This window comes from Aegilops tauschii, chromosome 6, assembly GCF_002575655.3.
Source record: "Aegilops tauschii subsp. strangulata cultivar AL8/78 chromosome 6, Aet v6.0, whole genome shotgun sequence".
Taxonomy (NCBI): Eukaryota; Viridiplantae; Streptophyta; class Magnoliopsida; order Poales; family Poaceae; genus Aegilops; species Aegilops tauschii.
In genome coordinates this window covers 689029-695028 of record NC_053040.3, presented here as the reverse complement: position 1 = coordinate 695028, position 6000 = coordinate 689029, and positions in this window count along the sequence as shown.

Sequence of the window (6000 nt, the reverse complement as noted above, 5' to 3'; positions counted from 1 at the left end):
CAAAGTTCCAGTAACTTTGTGATAGTGACTAGAGAACTCTGTCAATCACTAATTTATCTGGTAGATTAACTCCCACTTGATTCAAGCGATTGTAATACTCAGACAATCTAAGCACATGCTCACTGGTCGAGCTATTCTCCTCCATCTTGTAGGCAAAGTACTTGTCAGAGGTCTCATACCTCTCGACTCGGGCATTAGTCTGAAATACCAATTCCAGCTCTTGGAACATCTTATATGCTCCGTGGCGTTCAAAACGTTTTTTGAAGTCCCGGTTCTAAGTCGTAAAGCATGGTGCACTAAACTATCAAGTAGTCATCATACTAAGCTTTGCCAAAATTCATAACATCTGCATCTGCTCCTGCAATAGGTCCATCACCTAGCGGTGCATCAAGGACATAATTCTTTTGTGCAGCAATGAGGATAATCCTCAGATCATGGACCTAGTCCGCATCATTGCTACTATCATCTTTCAACATAGTTTTTATCTAGGAACATATCAAAAATTAACGGGGCGCTACATCGCGAGCTATTGATCCACAACATAGTTATGCAAATACTATCAGGACTAAGTTCATGATAAATTAAAGTTCAATTAATCATATTACTTAAGAACTCCCACTTAGATAGACATCCCTCTAATCATCTAAGTGATCACGTGATACATATCAACTAAACCATGTCCGATCATCACGTGAGATGGAGTAGTTTTCAATGGTGAAAATCACTATGTTGATCATATCTACTATATGATTCACGCTCGACCTTCTCAGTGTTCCAAGGCCATATCTGCATATGCTAGGCTCGTCAAGTTTAACCCGAGTATTCTGCATGTGCAAAACTGGCTTGCACCCATTGTATGTGAACGTAGAGCTTATCACACCCGATCATCACGTGGTGTCTCGGCACGACAAACTGTCGCAACGGTGCATACTCAGGGAGAACACTTATACCTTGAAATTTAGTGAGAGATCATCTTATAATGCTACCGCCGAACAAAGCAAAATAAGATGCATAAAGGATAAACATCACATGCAATCAATATAAGTGATATGATATGGCCATCATCATCTTGTGCCTTTGATCTCCATCTCCAAAGCACCGTCATGATCACCATCGTCACCGGATTGACACCTTGATCTCAGTCGAAGCATCGTTGTCGTCTCGCCAACTATTCCTTCTACGACTATCGCTACCGCTTAGTGATAAAGTAAAGCAATTACATGACGATTGCATTTCATACAATAAAGCGACAACCATATGGCTCCTGCGAGTTGCCGATAACTGTGTTACAAAACATGATCATCTCATACAACAATAATCATGTCTTGAACATATCACATCACAACATGCCTTGCAAAAACAAGTTAGACGTCCTCTACTTTGTTGTTGCAATTTTTACATGGCTGCTACAGGCTTAGCAAGAACCGTTCTTATCCACGCATCAAAACCACAACGATTTTTCGTCAAGTTTGCTGTTTTCACCTTCAACAAAGACCGGGCGTAGTCACACTCGATTCAACTAAATTTGGAGAAACAGAAACCCACTAGCCACCTGTGTGCGAAGCACGTCGGTAGAACCAGTTTCGCGTAAGCGTACGAGCAATGTCGGTTTGAGCTGCTTCATCCAACAATACCGCCGAATCAAAGTATGACATGCTGGTAAGCAGTATGACTATTATCGCCCAAAACTCTTTGTGTTCTACTCATGCAAATAACATCTATGCATAGACCTGGCTCGGATTCCACTGTTGGGGAGCGCGGTAATTTCAAAAAAAAATCCTACGATCACGCAAGATCTATCTGGGTGATTCATAGCAACGAGAGGGGAGAGTGTTGTCCACGTACCCTCGTAGACCAAAAGCGGAAGCGTTATGACAACGCGGTTGATGTAGTCGTACGTCTTCACGACCCGACCGATCCTAGCACCGAAGGTACGGCACCTCCGCGATCTGCACACGTTGAGCTCGGTGACGTCCCATGAACTCTAGATCCAATAGAGGTCGAGGGAGAGTTTCGTCAACACGACAGCGTGATAACGGTGATGATGAAGTAACCGACGCAGGGCTTCGCCTAAGCACTACAACGATATGACCGAGGTGGAAATCTGTGGAGGGGGGCACCGCACACGGCTAAACAATCAACTTGTGTGTCTATGGGGTGCCCCCCTCCCCCGTATATAAAGGAGTGGAGGAGGGGAGGGCCAGCCCTCTATGGCGCGCCCAAGGGGTGGAGTCCTACTCCCAGTAGGAGTAGGTTTCCCCCCTTCCCTAGTTGGAGTAGGAGAAGAAGGAAGAGGGAGAGGGAGAGAAGGAAAGGGGGGATGGCCCCCCTTCCAATTCGGATTCGGCTTGGGGGGAGCAGGCCCCCACCTTGGCCGCCTCCTCCTCTCTTCCACTAAGGCCCAATAAGGCCCATTGACTCCCCGGGGGGTTCCGGTAACCACCCGGTACTCTGGAAAATGCCTGAACTCATCCGGAACAATTCCAGTGTCCAAACATAGCCTTCCAATATATCGATCTTTATGTCTCGACCATTTCGAGACTCTTTTGTCATGTCTGTGATCACATCCGGGACTCCGAACAACCTTCGGTACATCAACACACATAAACTCATAATACCGATCGTCATCGAACGTTAAGCATGCGGACCCTACAGGTCCTAGAACTATGTAGACATGACCGAGACTCTTCTCCGGTCAATAACCAATAGCAGAACCTGGATGCTCATATTGGCTCCTACATATTATACGAAGATCTTTATCGGTCAAACCGCATAACAACATAAGTTGTTCCCTTTTCAAACCGCATAACAACATAAGTTGTTCCCTTTGTCATCGGTATGTTACTTGCCCGATATTCGATCGTCAGTATCATCATACCTAGTTCAGTCTCGTTACCGGCAAGTCTGTTTACTCATTCCGAAATGCATCATCCCGCAACTAACTCATTAGTTACATTGCTTGCAAGGCTTATTGTCGGGGATATACCCCGCGGTATGACCTGTCCGGACTTGGCGTTTCATTGGTAACCCGCCAAAGGATTGGCGACTCACGTGTCTGGCGGTTCACTGGTGTGACGACCCACGAGCCTGAAGACTCATTGGTGACCCAGCGGGTGTTTCAGATGGATGATAAGGGCCAAGGCCCAGAAGACCGGCTCATGTTATGATGGGCCGGATTAAGAGGAAAGGCATAAGGAATATTCTCCTACAAAGGAAGCAAGACTAGGACTCCATTTGTAATAGAGTAATCCTAATCCTAATAGGACCAGTCATGTAACCCACCCCTTTAACATATATAAAGGGGGGCAGGGCACCCCAAGAAGAAGGGGGAAAATAATAGCTAAGCCTAGACACAACTAGAGGAGAGCCGGCTTATGTGGCGTCTTCCTCATGAGCATAATGAGATCTAGCCAAAAACAACATGTAGGGCTGTTACCGGATGATGTTTCCCGGGGCCCGAAGCTGTCTAAATTCTTGTCTTGTGTGTTGATCCGCCACGCGTCTCTCGATTCCGACCAACCCCTTCAAGCTACCGCGTAGATGCGTTGGCCTCACGACTAAGTCCTCACACTAGGACATCTGCCGTGACAATTCCACGACAGTTGGCGCCCACAGTGGGGCTCGCGCACGGTGATGTTGAGTTCTTAAAGCGATCTCTCCCAGGGATCGAGGAGCTCGCGATCATCCGGTGAAAAAGAGTCATCATGCAAGTTTAAATTTGAGAGGTTAGGGTTTCGTACGTGTAGCCGCACACGACCTGGAAGGTAGATATATTTTTTGGTGCGCCTCCGTCAAAGTAATGTCATTGGTTTTCGGCGATCTACCAATCGCAAGTTGCGTCGAAACGGAGAGGAAACCTACATCGCAGTTGTTCTGTCTAAAGTCAAGTTGTGCTAGCTGCTTCACGCCTCCACACATATTCGACTGATGGATCAAGTCCCAAAGAAAACAATGGTGCTGCTACTAGTACTTGCACGGTTTAAAAAAAATCATCAATCACGATCCAGAAGTGAATACAACCACGACCTGGAAGTGGATACAGCGTTGATCCGGCCTCGTTGCGCTGCTGACCTTGGCCGGTATTGCCTCTGAACCGCCGCCGTGGACCGCCCAACGAGTCGCTGTTGTCACCATGGCTGCACCCCGGGCCGCCAGCACCAGGCCGGCCTGTCTCCGCCATTCTCCGCCTCGGTTTTAATCCTAAGTCGCCTTCCGCCGCCGAGTATCACCAAATCAGCGCCTTTGAACTGCCAAGGTCGCTGTGCCGCCTTTAGTTGCAAATCGCCATGCCGAGAGTTGCCTCCACTGTATACTAACTTGGCCAAAGGATTGCCTCCTCTGCCGCGGGTCGAACCGGCTGTCGAGTCGCCACTGCGCCAAGACACCACCGAGAGCCGCCGGCCTCCGTTCTATCAATCCGCCTCGGCTGCAGCAGTACGGAGCCGCGCCTTTACTACCATGGTACATCTGTGCCAGGCCGACCTTGACTCCGTTCACAAGATGAGCTGCTGTCCATGTTTTCAATTGCACGAGGAGGGCCGCCTCACTACCATGTTGCCAAGTCGTCGTGGCCATCGTGACTTAAACCGCCGCCTGTTTTAACTACAGTGGGAGAGGTGTTGCCTGCTTAAACCGCCGTCAGGGTTCGTCCGTGAGCTGCCAGTACGCTTGTTGACTTGCCTCAACTCCAACCTCAAGCCGCCTTATCTCTACATCGCCGGCTTACCTCGTTTCGGCGAGTCGCCGCCGTTCCCACAACCTTGTTTCTACCGTGAACCGCCGGTGCGCCTCCTCATCCGCTCACTTCGCCGGTGCGCCGCAGCTATCACCCGCGCCAGCAGCTTCCTCCCGCTGTTCCAAGGTCACTGCGCCGCCCGGGAGTCTTTGCCCCTGCCTTGGAGCCTCTCCGGGTTAAGGCGTCAAGTCGCCGGGTTACCTCCGCGCCAAATCACCGTTGTGGATGTTTCAATTACCAAATCTCCGGGTTAATTGCTATGGCCTCCGCGCTGTTTCCAAGTCGACTGGCTGTTTCCACCACTGCACTTATTGCCGCCTCTATGGCCTTGTGCTTCGTTCACCTCTGAGTCAGCCCTGCAGCTTCAACCGGGTCCTGAGTTGACCTCGCCTCCGCTCCATCGTCGCCTCCCGTGGTTTCCGGGCGTTCCACAGCTCCGCTGGACTCGGCCTTGACCCGCCGTAGCATGGTCGACATGGTCTCCCGCGTTCGGCCGCGCCGGTTTGACAGCCAAGTCCAATCGCCGCTCCGGCCGCGCCCGTCTCAAGTCGCCAAGACCGACTGTATGCTGGCCAGATTTGGATGCACGACTGCGTATTTTCTTCCATAGGCGGATCAAAACCCGAGAACTCACGCTTCCCTAGCATACGGACGCAGCGTCGCGCGCATACTTAACCGGTTGGCAGATGCTGCTCCCCCACCCGTGATCCACTCCCATCAAGCAAACCTATGTGGGTCAAGTCCCGAGACAGCCATTAAATTTTGGGTGAGGTAGCACGCCCTTAAAGACTACCCATAGTGAGAGTAACAAAAATAGTAACATCACATATATATAGATAAAATAGATGATGTGTCAAGCAATAAATGAAGAAAAAGAGGCATGTGGTAACATAGCTAGTCACTAGTAGTATGAGTAATATCACACATATCAAGGCAAGATGAGTCTATAGCCTAATAAATGAAGTGTTGCATGTTACCATACATATATTACTCTCCATTATAGAGATAGTAACATAAACTAGTAACATGTGCATATTACTAGTCTATGTTAATACCTATTGTGCCTAGTCAAATACTACTAATGGAGGCACATCATCAAGTTCTAGTACGCATGTACTATTGTTTTTGGAGAAGTCTGTGGACGTGGAGGTTACTGCCTTACTGGTGGTTCAGATTGTGTTATTTTTTATATCTGCCTTGTACATCTGCCCAGGAGATACTCTCAAATACTACAACAGCAAACAACGGCGAATCAAAATGTTCAG